Source organism: Pygocentrus nattereri, chromosome 15 (assembly GCF_015220715.1).
Source record: "Pygocentrus nattereri isolate fPygNat1 chromosome 15, fPygNat1.pri, whole genome shotgun sequence".
NCBI lineage: Eukaryota > Metazoa > Chordata > Actinopteri > Characiformes > Serrasalmidae > Pygocentrus > Pygocentrus nattereri.
The window spans coordinates 36160647-36176123 of record NC_051225.1 but is presented as its reverse complement, the minus strand read 5'-3'; the positions used below and the strand labels follow the sequence as shown (position 1 = coordinate 36176123).

The 15477-nt window shown below is 43.0% G+C and overlaps 1 protein-coding gene and 1 non-coding gene across 2 annotated transcripts in view; both read right to left on the bottom strand.

The window, feature by feature from the left end:
- Positions 1–15477, bottom strand: part of abhd17c (abhydrolase domain containing 17C, depalmitoylase) — a 63372-nt gene that overhangs the window by 41432 nt on the left and 6463 nt on the right. The window lies entirely within an intron of this gene.
- Positions 14017–14088, bottom strand: trnae-uuc. The gene has a single exon. It is a non-coding gene; the product is annotated as a tRNA-Glu (tRNA).

Here is a 15477-nt window from a genome sequence, read left to right as displayed (position 1 = left end):
TTGGCTTCACTAAACTGAACCAATATACTGTTTGTTTCTCATTTTTCTCACCAACGTGGGCCTCGCGGAGCCCGGTGCCAAATTCTGTCAACAATGCAAGAGGGTGACTCCAGCACGCCAGAATAAAACTGCCTGAATGGAACGAAAGTAGAAGAATAAGCAAAGCAAAACTGAAGAGGGGAAATGCAAGTAAATCCAAAAATTATAACTAAAAAGTGGGAGCTGGGCTGTAAGGACCCAAACGTGAAACACCTTTAACTGGGAAAAAGGAAAACAAACAAAAATGAAAACAATCATTCCTGACACAACCAACCCAAACATGGGCATTCGAGTCTGTCGGGTACAGACAAATATTTTAATGCACATTATCTGTCTTTGCAGCTCCAGTGCCAAATCAAAGAAGCAGCCTCAGATGTGCACCTTATCCCTTACATCTGGGGTAAGGTCAAAAAGGATGCTGAAATAATCCACACACCTCAAACCTCGGTGAGCAGAACCGAGTGGACAGACGAGCCACATCGGTGAGTCAGCGGTGCTGCCAGGGTCATCTGGGCACTTCCACTGTGTCTTCATCAAAATGCTACCCACCATGTCTGCTCCCGTTTGTGGGCAGGCTTTTCTCTTTTGCAGACTTTTCTACAGAATCAGTCATAGTGCACAGAATCTTCCTCCTCCACTCGGGCTGAGGCGCAGGTGGCTGGAGTCGTGCGGGAAGTCCAGGCACAGCCTCTGCAGGTCTAATGAGAGGTGACCCACACCAAGATTAGCCCAATCTCTCCCACTCCAGCAGCGCTGTAAGCACTAATCACCGCACAGAAAAGACACCTGCGCTGCCTACGGGCGCAGAACCGCTGTGACGCTGGACATGTTCGTGATGAGGATGAGTAGCTGGAGGCATCGATGGCAGCCATGAAAGCGTTGCCATGGTGACAGTGTTAATGCCAAAAACAGACGATTACTAGAGACGAGTTCAGCAGTGATGATTATTTATTTAAGATCGCGAGAGCAGGAGGGCGTTCTGTACTCAAAGGTTTCACTAGCCACGTCTGCATGCAGCCTAATAATCTGTTAATCGGACTAATAGCTCATTTGGAGGAGAACACGTCCATGTACGCAATTCAACCGGAATAGGCTAGGCCCATTGAGGCCATTCGGAATACAATTCCTACCCAACTGAACAAGGTAATCCTGTAAATAATCAGTTAAATAGAAGAATAATAACCATGTAAACGGCTGTATATTACATTCCCAATCAGAAAGTTTAAGCACAATTGCATTTATGGTAATATTAGTGTTTTTCACAGGAAACGAACACTTGCTGCCTTGACAAACAGCTTTTAAAGATTTTTCCAGGTGCCTGAAATTTTCGTACACACTGTATTTCCACTATGATGCGCAATAAAGTTGATCTAATCTAGAGGACGATAAAGAAATAAAAGGATCAGGAAAGTGAGGCAGACAGAAAACAACAGAGACATCAGGAAATCGATGCGGAGGTGTGACAGTGAAACCGAGGGAGGGAGGGAGGGAGGGATGGATGGATGGATGGATGGGTAGGAAAGAGCAGACAGAGAGATATTATGTTTGCTATGATGGTTGTATCAGACCAAACTTGAAGGCTGGCCTGTAATCTTGTCTAGGAGTGGGTATAAATTAGGCTACACTTCACTGGAGCAGACAATGACATCGTCTCCTGTTTCCCTCCGCAACTCCGACCAGTTGACAAAACTGGACTGAACTGAGAGCTGGGTTATTTTTGGGCGTCTTGGAAAAGTCCTACTGCTTTAAGCCGCCGATCCAAACTGTGGTGATTAAGATTTGGCTAGTTCTGACACAGTTTTCCTGCTTTTAACATAATACTACATCACTTTAACAGCTCTCAGTCCTTAACAGAAAAAGAATCACTACTTCATGGCTTCACTGCAACTGTTTGAGTTGCTCACAGCGACCTTTAGAGGGCAGCAGTGAGTAAGGTTTGTTTACTTGAGCTTTGTGTGTCTTTTTAGGCTTGTACTTCAAAAGCTGCATACAGTTATAAAAAAAAACATAACACTCATCTGGAACAGGGATGGGCGTTTCAGCCAAACTTCATATTTGAATTTTTAAGGAATCATTTGAAGAATATTTGAATAATAATCCGTGTGACACAAAAGACTTGAGAACTGTGACTAAGCTAAAGTTAGTGAACTTTCGGTTCCACCTTAAATGGCGCAGCAGTCACATCCAAGCACCTGTGCTCTTCCAGGTGCCAGAATGCAAAAGCTGCTGCATTTAAGGTGGAATTCGTGGAATTTCGTGCCTGTTATGCTAGAAAGCAAGACTAACACAGGACTGTCTATATACTGTCCAGAATTCAGTTGTTTTTTTTTTAAATAAGCTTTTTCAGGTGTTAAAAACTGCTCTTATTAAAATGCGAAAGCACATGTAACGTTAATAAGCCACCGTGGATCTACAAAAACAGTTTTTCATAAGCATCTCAAAAGGTGAAACTCATACCAAGAACGTTGTCAGTTCAAAGTCAATTCCATTAAGTCTTAGGATTTATTCACACAGCAGGTAAAAATTCTCACCAAAACTAATTTTTTTGGTTTGGCTGTTCAAAGTATCTTTAAAACGCGACAGTCTGAGCAGATTACACCGTTAAACTGACCAGCCTGCACAAAACAACAAACGCATAATGCTTCACGTGGCCCATCCGGAGGTAAACAATTACGACTGCCAACAAACACACAAACACATATATACTTATACAGGAGATAAAGGGAAAATAAACAAATAACTTCAGTTACCGGCTTTGTCACTTGTGTTTTTTTTTTGTTTGTTTGTTTGTTTTTTTTTAACCATACAGCCCATATGACACTAAAGAAGCTAAAACTGGGTATTCATGACTGACGCACCCATGAACTCCAGTCCTCATTCAACCAGCTTCTGGCTAGTTGATCAGGATTTGCTGTACTCTACCTGCCTCAGAGAGCTTTCCATGTCTTCCACACGCACTAAAACGCAAAGCTAGGCCCATGTAGGGAAGTTGGGTGTCGGCGCTGCGAAGCGTGTAAGTCGCCGGCTCCAGCTCATCCGGCGAATCGTACCTGCGAATGCGCGCTGATTAAACCCGGCTCACTCCTTCCTCCCACCGACCGCACAAGGATAAGAGAGGCAACCGCTGCAGAGCGAGATTAACCGGCAGGGATGGATACACACGGCCCAGTAAACAGGCCCATAACTCAGGCTTCTCTGCTGAAGCGTTCAAAGAACAGCGGCGGAGGATAAACACTGAAATCCCTCACTGAAGGGCGTGGGATATAGCCTCGAATCCGCCACGTCCAGAGCAGAAGCAACACCTGGGAAAAGGCTTAGAAAAACCAATCGCCTTGGAATTTGGTAAACAACTCCCGAAGATGCCAATCACTTTAAAACACGCTCTCGCGCAAAGTAAAATCAATTTTCTGGGAACTCGTCTTGACTGGTTTCAAAGGGAGCGAAATTATTTTAATTTCCACACATCATTAACAGGCTCAGCCTGTTTTCTTCCCACTGTATGGTCAACATGCAACTCCTTATTTAACATATAGGCGCGAGAAGAAAGAAAAGATGGCAAAAAATGAAACGGCACAATTAACTGAATATCGCTCTGCAGTCCTGTAGTTGCTTTGCATGAGGCAGACACGCATCACTGATAAAACACGGCGAATCCCGCCTCGCTGCAGAGCGCAAAATCATTAATGAGAACGTGTGTCCTCAATCATCTTAGTAAAACTACAAGAACATCAGAGCTGAAGACAGAAGGCCTCATTGGATGAGCACTGCTGCCGACCGGCTAGAGCAATCAGTTTCAGTTAAGCGGCATCAAAGTCCCAGCGGGCAGAGGGAGCCAGATTTTAATATAATATGTTGCACCTAGTCATAATGCCTGTACTACGACATGAATCAAATAGGCTGAGCATCACTCGCCGACCACATGGCAGCACCACTAATCTGGCAAAGTAAAGGTCAGCATGTCTCCTCCACAACAGAAAACCCACCAACAAAACCGGATGTGTGTTTCATTCACATATTAGTGCGACGGGCTGCTTTATAAGGGTAAGACGATTTTAATGCAGTACTGAAAAACAGGAAAATAAAAGTATGAAAATACAGACGCATGACGTCAGAATCACATCAGTTCAGACAAAAATACACTTAAAAAGGATCAGCACTGGGCAAACGTCTCGTTTGACTCCTACTTGACTCGTTTGTCCTCCAGAAGAGCAGAAGACGACGGTGAGCCGCTGCACTAAAATATCTAAAGTCGTTCACTTTACTGCATTTGTAACTCTACAGAAATAAATGTACTACCCTGTAACACTCATCCAGGTGGGTTTAGAGCCGATTGCCCACAACTCCTAAATAAGTGCATTCCTTTCGAAACAAGTGTATGAATAAGGAAAACGGCATCATCAATTCACCCCTTACTCGACAAGAGGAGTCAGGAGACTGGAGCTTCGGTGTTGAATGGAGTTTATTTGGGTACAGCGTGGTCAATCAACAGTCAATCAGCAGGATCAGGAGTCTTATTCACGTGCATGCAGATGATCATGCACGGGCACAGCTTGGTCATCAGTGTGTCACCAGTCTAGTATGGCCAGCAGTCCATTCTAGTCTGGTCTGCAGTCCAGTCTCCAGTGCCTAGTCTGGTCAGCAGTCCAGTCTGCAGTCCCTAGTCTGGTCTGCAGTCCAGGCTCCAGTCCCTAGTCTGGTCAGCAGTCCAGTCTGCAGTCCCTAGTCTGGTCAGCAGTCCAGTCTGCAGTCCCTAGTCTGGTCAGCAGTCCAGGCAAGAATATTTTGGAAGGACCTTATATACAATGAAAACTAAGGGGGAGGAAGGAGGGGGAAAAGGAGTTTGAGGAGGGATAAAGAGGGGTTGTAGAAGGAGAATGAGTAGAGAGGTCACCTTAAGGTCGTGAGACAAAGGGTCATTTCAATACAAACGAAAGTGATCAGGCAAGGTGAGAGTGCGACCAGTTTCACCTTCCTGCCATTTGCTTAAAGTCTACAATGAACATGGTTTAGACCTTCAGAAAATAACAAGGGGAAACAACATATATTTTCTCTTAAAGTGTCTCTATTTTGCTCCCTTTTGTGTGGACCGTGGTCACAGTGACCCAAACTAGACATCTGGGTCCATTCTTTCAGAGCAAAAGAGGGCAAAGAGGAGCAGACAGTATAACTGGGACCAATATTTTCTTTTAGAAAGTGGCTGCATTTTCCTCTCAGCTCACTGGGAATTTGATACCACTAAAGTGAAGCAAACTGATCTATGGCTTCTACAAAGGTCAGTGCATCTAAAAAGGTGGCCACAAAGTGTACACAGTGCTTAAAAACGGGATGAATGAGGTACAAAGCGGCTGATAAACTAAATACTATTTACAGTACTGGCACAGAATATTAATTCACAACAGTGATTAAAAGGCAATTGGACACATTTAAGATTTTGGCATTGAGAGTAAACATCATTCAGAGCGGTGTGACGTACGGCGGTGGTGACAATCAGAACCACTGTTAAAATAAAAATAAAAAATATTAAAATAAAAAAAGTCAAATTACAACATTAAAGTGGCGTTAATACCAGGAAATGTCGCAATATTGTGGCCAGAGTCTTTGCAAAGGGAAAGCAGGAACGAGTGGAACTCCGGCACCAGTACGGCAACCGAGACCACAGCACGCTCTGGCAGTCCCCCTAGAGTTAGCCCCCTTTATCCTCCAAATATTACAACGTTTTTTCCTCGAAATATGAATTTTTCCCCTCAAAGTCTACTATTTTTATTTTTTTTATTAACGGTGTGCCTAAAAAGCTGTGGTAGTGAACCTACAGGTGTCTTGAGTTTTTATATGTAGGGGGAGATTTCAAAGGCATTAAACTCTTTGGACGTCTGGTTCCTATCACTACCACTGTGAAGCTCCCTAGAATGGAGCATTTCACACCAAACCACTCTGAATGACTTCACATTACGACAAGAACTTCTGAAAAATCGGTGGAATGTTTTCGCTGAAGACACGTGACCTGATTGGCTGCCGTTTCGTCTTTAAACTCATCCCACATGTTGCATGACAGGCTCCAGGTGTCTCCAAAAATCTGGCCCTTTAATGAACTAAGCTCATCATTGAACAAAACTGTAGGGCAATGAGAATCAAGACTTTAGTTGAAGAAAACAACTATATTATGAATCTATTTGATTGACATATTGTATTTATGATATCGTCAATGCTGAAACAATGAAATATAGATAAGCATTTAAATTTGTATGAGCTACTCATATTTGCTCCAAGTCCATGTCTCCCACACATGCTGTATTATTAGCCACCCATGAAGATCATCCTGCAGCGAGGAAGAGCTAGCAGCGTGGGGATGAATTAGGAAAGCCTGCCAAAGAGCTGCAGCACTCCGCTCTGTAATTACACTCTAAGTGCTGCAAGTTCTGATTCTGAGAGCTAGACAAACACGGGGTAAATGAAAGGTGGATTGTGGGTACTCAAGTGGCTTTCAAAGAGAGTAGAGCGCGTGAAGGGACATCTGGGGATGCAGGCGCTCTGACGCGAAAACAGGCAAAATTCCATAAAAACCTGCCGTAACTGCATTAGGGACGTACATTCAGGTCATTTGTACAGAAAAAAGGACGTAGTGCTCAAGCACTCAACCGCAGGGAGGGGTGCACTCACAATGAGCATCTCCCACTTTCTCTAAAACCTCCCTCTCAAGGTTAAGGTTAACTAAGCTGAGCAGCACCTTCAACCTGGACCAGTTACTCTCACAAACATGAACTGCTGGGAAGAAACGTGAAAAATGTAAAACGACTTTTTTTGATAAACGAATAATGACTAAGAATTGATTTTAAATAAATCAAATTACTGTAACACCGCTTGAATTAAAAGTTTTTCTTTCTTCACTACTCTTTCCATAATTGTAGGGAAGCATGGGTGCCAATACTGGTAGAGCTAACAAGGCACTAATTTACTCGTACTCATAAAAAACAGACCAAACCCGACATTCTGATACCCGCCGACACTCAAACTGGAAGCAGCCACGTTTACATGTAGATTGATCATCCATTAATAATCTGACTAATAGCGGAATAGAATACGTCCACGTGTACACCTCACTCAGAATAGACCAGCCCGATTGAACTGAACAAGCTGGGTAATCCTGTAAATAATCTGTTAAACAGAAGAACAACCACCATGTAAACGTCAGAATCTGATTACATTCCGAATCAGAACATTTAAGTCCGTTCTGCATGTGCGTCAAGTCATAGTCAAAGTTTAAAACGTTCAACACGGTGGTGAAACTGATCTGCAGAGGAGACGAAGTTCATGCTCTGATCTTTAAAAGACGCCTGTGGGACGGACGTCCAGCTTGTGTGTCTCAGAACACGACGTCTTCCTCTCGGCCTTCTTAAATAAGGACGCGTGAAGGACGTTTTCCTGAGTCTCGCATCATTTTAAAGCCATTAAAAACACAAGCACTGCTCACTGCTGCTCATCTCACTCTGACTGGACCCGCGTGATGTTCGCCGTCATGGTAACATCTACACCAAGTTGTTCTTTACGCATGCACCTAATTTTGGACGGGATTACTTGTAGTGTGCATGTAAACAAAGATCAAATTGTTGAGTAGAGTGAGATTATAAACACCTCAGCTCTAAGCTGTAATCAGGACGTGTTTAATCGGATTGGCAAAAATCTCTGTATGTAAACACAGTGAAGGAAGCTCTTCTCACAGAGAAGTGTCACTGACTCAGTGGAGGTCAGACAGATAATCGCTGGTCATAAACCAGGAGCGTCCAATCTTATCCACAATGAGCCAGCGTGGCTGCTGGTTTTCGTCCCAGCAAAGCAGGAGATCACATGATCAGCGGCTTGAAGGCAGAAACTAGATTAAACGAGTGGAGTCAGCTGTGCTCCGGCTCGTTTCGAGTCAAAACCTGCAGCCACACCAGCCCTCTGAGAAAAAGATTGGACACCCCTGCGTTAAACACTCTGCCATTGCTAAGTCCCACCAGGAACACACAGTGCGACTGAATACACAATCGCAACCTTTTCCGCAAGACATGCGGAGCTGGAAAGTCCATAAATGCTGACTTTACTCTGTTTAAACGAGAACTGCGAAGTGTACATGTTGGTTCTTTTAAACTGTAGACACACCGTGCTGTCCCATCATGTTCTCCGCCTGAAAAATGGTCTCGATGCATCCAAACAATCTGTACACCGCCGCTGCTGATTTGAGCACTTTAGAAGCAATGATTAAAACATACTGTATATTAAAATTTTCTCATTACCACAACATACTGACAGCCACAAGGTTTCTTATTACGAGTGCCACATAATTTTGTTGTTTTAAGTCACATCCAGTTTAAAATGACAAAATTCAGTTCAAAAGGTTCATTTATTGCAATTAGGGCTGGGCAATAAAAGGACAACGATAATTATCGCGAGATATTTTTCATCAACAGAACTACAAGAAATGTTCTATAAACATTCTCACGCTTCTACATCTAGTGACAGCCTTGGTGGTGTTTTCTACTACAAGGAAGGCGACACTACTAGGTTGTCGCCAAAAGGGGGCGCACTCCCAAGCTTTTCGATCGGGGCGATGAGTAAAATGAGTGGCCAAATATATTTTATCAATGTCTGAAACGTGGAGTTATACATTCCCTGTCCGAGTGGAGCGAGCGGTGATCTGCTCTCCTGTGACTGAGTGCGAGTGACGGGATAAGTGGCGTATCTGTTCCGGAGAACGCTCCTCTTTCCTTACATCCAAACAAGCTTTAGCAGCGTTCAGTCACGTCTGCTCATCTCAGCTACAGTGCTGTTACAGCGCCCAGTCATATTTTAGTGCATTCCCAAGCAACAAAAGTGAAAGAAAGAAGTGGGTTCAAGCAAATTACAGCCCTGATTTAAACGAAAGTATCTGAGGAGCCGGTGTGTGCCTTTGGACAGTTTGGGAACGTTATCTTCCCAGGCTAGCTGTTAGCGGCTGGCTAACTTGAAGCAGCGCTCCGTCGCTCGCACAACACGGCGAATCGATGATGCTGTAGATCAGACAAGACACAAAAGAACCGATTTCAGTTTAATCGCACCTAAAAGGAGGATTCTGTTTGTCTGGCGTTGATATATTGAGGTTCAACCCCCAAATCAGATGCTGCTACTCTCTACCTGCACTGTACACTTTAAATTCAGATCAGTTTACATCTCTTTATTTTACCAACAGTATTTCTGCATTTACTGTACTGCAGTTCACCAGCGCATTTCTGTCTATATACCTGATACACTTGAATATCTGACTATGCACTAACTGTCTATACATCCAATAACACTTGCCTACGCACAGCTTGGCTGCGTCCGATACTCTTTTACTGTCTTTTGTCTTTGCACTGTTTACCATGCATCTTTTATTACTGCACTGGAAAAGTAGTACACTGTACTACCCTGTATTGTATAATGACAATAAAGTTGAATTGAACTGAACTGAAATTACTATAGAGAAATCCAGTTGTCTGCTAGCTGGTGCTTGAATACTGTGACATGCTCCGACAGGGATGTGGTAGGAATGATGGCAGTAAGTCTGTGTGATCCATCACTGACCTACTGAGCCAGCTAACGTTCGCTGTTCGTACTAAGCTGACGTTGAGAAACTAACCAGTTATGAATATTATATAGAATTATGTATTATATATTGCGATAAAGCGTGGCCACAACTACCCCCAAAAGAATAAAAATGGTACGCCTTATGGGTAGTGTAGGGCAAGCGGTGTATTTACAGGCGCACGTTTAAAACAAAAAGAACAAAAAACAAATACGACCTCAATCAACAGAGGTGATTAGACTGTGACTGCAAAGTGACATAAGTCTAGTCACTCAAATAATCCTTACAAACAGGTGTAGCCCAGCACTGCTACCAAAGGGGAAGAAGAACTCCCTAACTGTGGTTACGGAACCGTATAAATACAGGTAGCTCCTCCCCCAAGCTATTCCATTCCCCCCACAGGTAGGAAAATAAACCATATATTTCATATTTACATGCTGAAATGAATATGGTACAACATTATACGTGGCCGTCAAAATACAAGGCCATAGAAACAGTAATCAATCACTGTTATTTACAATGTTCACAGGATTCACTTTTCTCTTTGTATTTACCGGTTCTCATTCCCCTCCTCTACTACAGAGGGTGGACTCACCCAGGTAAGTAAAAGCCCAGGAGTCACAATCAATACTCTTTTAGGACCTGAAGGTGAGTATGAGCAGTGCATGTTAAAACAGGTGAGTATGTCTACAGTCATTTATAGTGGTAATGTGCTAAGGGGGTACCTTGCATCATTACATATATATATATATATATATATATATATATATATATATATATATATATATATATATATATATATATACACATACATACATACATACATACACATATACATACATACATATATATATATATATATATATATATATATATATATATATATATATATATATATATATATATATATGTGTGTGTGTGTGTGTGTGTGTGTGTGTGTGTGTGTGTGTGTGTGTGTATATATATATATATATATATATATATATATATATATATATATATATATATATATACACACACACACACACACACACACACACACACACACACACACACACACACACACACACACACACACATATATTACATGAACTGCATTCGTGCTTTTCTAGCTGCTGAAAACAGCCGACCAGACCCATGACAGAATTGGGAATATTCCACTGTTTGGTGAGTGTTTGTCGTGTTCTGACCATAAAGGATACTTTAAAACAGCAACTAACCACCCAAGAGCAAAAATCTGCCTTCAAACTGGAAAGAAACAATGATTTGACATGTGTTATGCATCAATATCGACTGATATGAATTTTGTTTATCGTGATAATATTTTTGACCACGAAGATGCAAGGAGTAGAGGTCGTAAAGGTGGATGACTTCAAATATCTTGGGTCAACCATCCAGAGCGATGGACAGTGGAGAAAAGAGGTGAAGAAGAGGGTGCAGGCAGGATGGAGTGGGTGGAGACAGGTGTCAGGGCTGATGTGAGACAGAAGGATAGCAGCAAGAGTGGAAGGGAAGGTCTACAAGACAGCAGTGCGTCCTGCTATGATGGACGGTTTGGAGACTGTGGCTCTGTCTAAAAGACAGGAGGCTGAGCTGGAGGTGGCGGAGATGAAGATGCTGAGATTTTCGTTGGGAGTGACAAGGATGGACAAGATTAGAAATGAGCAGATCAGAGGGACAGTGAAGGTGGAGCAGTTTGGAGATAAAGCCAGAGAGGCCAGGTTGAGATGGTTTGGACATGTGTTGAGGAGGAATAGTGGATATATTGGGGAAAGAATGTTGGAGATGGAGCTGCCGGGTAGAAGGAGAAGAGGTAGACCTCAGAGAAGGTTTATGGATGTAGTGAAGGTGGACATGGAGATGGTTGGTGTGAAAGTAGAGGAGGCAGTGGATAGGACATGTTGTACCACATAGACCTTGAGCTGGTCTAGTAAATTTTACTGATTTTGTTTATCTGCATGACAATTTTGACACTCAAATATCTGTGGACATGGTTTGGGACGGTTTCTTCAGAAGGACCCTGACAGAATATATACATATTCCTAAAACAGGGGTGGACAAAAAAACGAGTCATCGTTACTGTGACGAATTACATATTCATATCGCTGTTGTCGGAAGAAAACCTCGTATCTCCAAAATGTTAACTTTACAGGAGAAGGAAAAAACATACCTTTCTTTTAATGTAAGTCAATGGAACCAGACTTTTTTTCCACGTAATTTTGGGCCGTTTCCTTTGGTCCATTCATCATGAAATGTATATATAATGTAAAGGGCGACAGCCACTTTCAAATTATGCCAAATAACCAAAAACGAGAAAAATGGACATCTGAGGTTTTCTTCCAACAACAGCGATATTATTTAAAGATGAATAAATATCACAAGTTCTCGAGTTGGCTAACTGCTGCTGCTCCAGTGGTCAGTGGATGTGCAATAGGTCTGCAGGTGAACTAATAAACATCATTAAAAGAACAAGAGACCGAGTGGGCCTAAAACCACTCAAACTCAAGGCGTGGGCTTAAACTTCACAGCAAACGAACATGCTGTTAGCAAACCTGGCACATTTTCACAGAAGGCGAAATGATTCTGAAAAGGTGTCAGGTGGCGATATGGTAATGCTTAAAAACAGATTAGCACAAAACCCTACTTTGAGCTAAATGCAGCGCCCGAGTTAATTTATTCAAATGTAACTCAAAAGGTTTTCAGCCTTTGTTCTCAACACAACTGTGTCAAAGTTTTGTAGACACCAGCTTTTCTTCTGAAATGAAGGGTCTTAATAAAGAGCTTGTCCCCCTTTACTGCAATAACAGCCGGCACTCTTCTGGAAAGACTTCACACTTTCTTTTACTGAGAGGATTTGACTGCATTCAGCCATAAGAGCGTTAGTGGGGTCAGGCACTGATGTTAGATGGTCAGTTCTGGGTCACTCCAACTCATCCCAGAGGTACTGGATGGAGCTCCATCGCTCCAGGGAACACAGTTCCACTGCTCATAGCCCAATATTGGGTGGCTTTTTACCCCTCTAGCCCACACTTGGCATTGGGCATGGTGATCTTAGGCTTCTCCAGAGTGTCCCATTCGACTGGTGAGTGTCTTTCTATGGAGATACATATACAAACAGTGTCAGCAACCTTAAAGCAGTTAAACTGGGATCAAACTAGGAAGAAACGGTCCAGATCTCGACACTAAATCCTCCCAGCCATAAGATGCAAATGGCAAATGCTATTAATCTTAACAAGCTTATTCACTCTAAGGCACCTACTAAGAAGGGAGTTATTAATTACCGAGTATTATTTAACAGATAAACGAGCTTTCAACGAAGGGATCCACTCGCAGCCCTGCCCGTCTGTGATTACGGAAGGGCCGCACATACTTTCATTCTATTTTCATACTGAGGATTATTTGATGTCTGAGCACGCACGGGTGCTCTGCATTTAAAGTTACACAGCAGCGAGAGCGGCATAATCACATTCAGGTAACAGAATACAGGCAATTTGGGCTACGTGATAAATATAATGATTGCACAATGAAATAGTAGGCTGGGCTGAATTTTACATCGGGGTAGGAAATAACATTTAAGGAGCAATGTGTGCTGTTTATTTTATTTAAAATAGCTTTATGAAAACATTACGAATCAATCTAAACAGCAGATATAACGATTAAATTCCCCTTTTTTTATTTCATTAGAAAAAAAAAAAACTCATATAACACAGCAGTCCATCTTTATCCATCCTGCCAGGTCAAGATCAGTGTGTAAAGCACAAACTATCAGAGATGCACTTAGTTCAACTGCTCATGTGACTAGATTCATATCATATATTAATGGAAAACTTCTTGAATTCCCTCAAAACCTTCCATCAACATGTGACAAATTATGCACCGCCTCCAACAGTGATAACCAATAACAGCCGGATTTTTGGCTGAAATGAATGTAGAGCTGGTTCACCTTTTCAGGTATCACACAAGAATTTAGCATCACACCGAGGAAGACGGTTTGAAGGTTTGAAAACACGCTTTGTTTTTCAAGAACAGCTGAGGGAACCTAGTAGGTTTTCGAGTTGGATTAGTAGCATGACCTAATCGCCAACACCGGATGCTGATTAAGATTAAGTGACCCTTATTAGTCCCACAATGGGCAAATTTCACCTCTGCTTTTAACCCATCCGTGAAGTGAAACACCACATACACACTAGTGAACACACACACTAGGGGGCAGTGAGCACACTTGCCCGGAGCGGTGGGCAGCCCTATCCACAGCATCCAGGGAGCAGTTGGGGGTTAGGTGTCTTGCTCAAGGACACCTCAGTCATGTGCTGTTGGCTCTGGGGATCGAACCGGCGACCTTCCGGTCACGAGGCTGGATCCCTAACCTCCAGCCCATGACTGCCCCAACAGACGACTTCCCTGACCGGGAATCGAACCCGGGCCACGGCGGTGAAAGCGCCGAATCCTAACCACGAGACCACCAGGGACTGATGAGGACTCGTTGTCTTCCACAGGTGTTTGTTCTTCAGCAGATGATGCACAGTACAGCACAGTAGTTTGTCAGAGGAATATTAGTTTAGAAGTGTTTCTGGAATTAATGCTAACAACAATAATCTAGTCTGGCGTCTCCCGAGCGGTGCAACCCTCTCAGGGTGGGCCACATCAGACCGGGGACAAATCTCTCTAGCCCACAGAAGTATTTATATTTTCTATTAATACTGGCCCAGCATCACTGCAATGTTCCGTACACTCGGACTCTCCAACACCAACTACAATCTATGAGACAGTGGTTACACCTCAGCTATAAACAATGCTGCACAGTTCCCCCAGCAGTTATATCACATCACCACATACTAGCTGCATCTCAGCTGCAGGTCAACCAACAAACACTTCACGTCAGCTCGGCAGTCTTAATGAACCTGCAGCAAAGAAAGCATAACGAGTGTCTAGGTCAAGCAAATAAATAGGCTTAAAAGACCGAGCTCCTGGGGACATTTCAATTTAAAATATTTTATATTTTATTTTATTCAAGCAATATTTCAAGGTCTACTACATGAGCCTATATTTCACTGCTGAGGTTTTCGCATGTAACGAATATATAATAGTTTGTTCGGTTGAGATTGGTTGAGATTTTCTTATATGGCTCTTTAATTAATTGAGTTTGATGGCTCGATCACCAGGAGACTGCAAATTCAATCACTGGTGATGCTACAGCCACCTGTGCCTGGGGCTGGGAGACCAACTGACCTCACTCTCAGGGTGGGCAGGATGGCTCCCCCATCACCCACGATGCTGGACAGCGCAGGCTTCGGTTATTCTGAAACACTGTGCTTGCATACAGAGGAATCTACATTGAACCCATGCAGGCAGTGAAACACCCTCATACATGCACACCTGACCAAGACAATAGGAAGACCTAACCACGGCGTCGGGGAGCCATTGGGGGTTAGATGAGCTGCTCAACAGCGCTTTATTCATGTCCTGTTGGCTCAGGGAATCAAAGCTGCAACCTTCTGGTCATAAGGCTGATTCTAACCTCCAGCCCACAACTGCCCGTTAGCTGAGATTACAAAAGGCAATTGGCGTTTTCCTCCAAGCGCGTCCAGTTGTCTATTGACCTTGCTTTAGTGGCCGTTCGCAAAGATGCGGTGGTGCTTCACAGGTCTCGGAGGAAGCCTGTGCTTGCTTTCTAGTGCTGGTTGTATTATGATTGGGGGATTCCTAACTAGTGGGTGGAATTCAGGGCTGCAACTATCAAATATTTTTGGAATCGAGTATTCTGTCCATTTTTTTCATTGATGAATTGAGTAATCGGATAAATCACACTTTTGTGTTTTTAAGCAACTATAGCCTGTTATACAACATGAAAGGCCTCT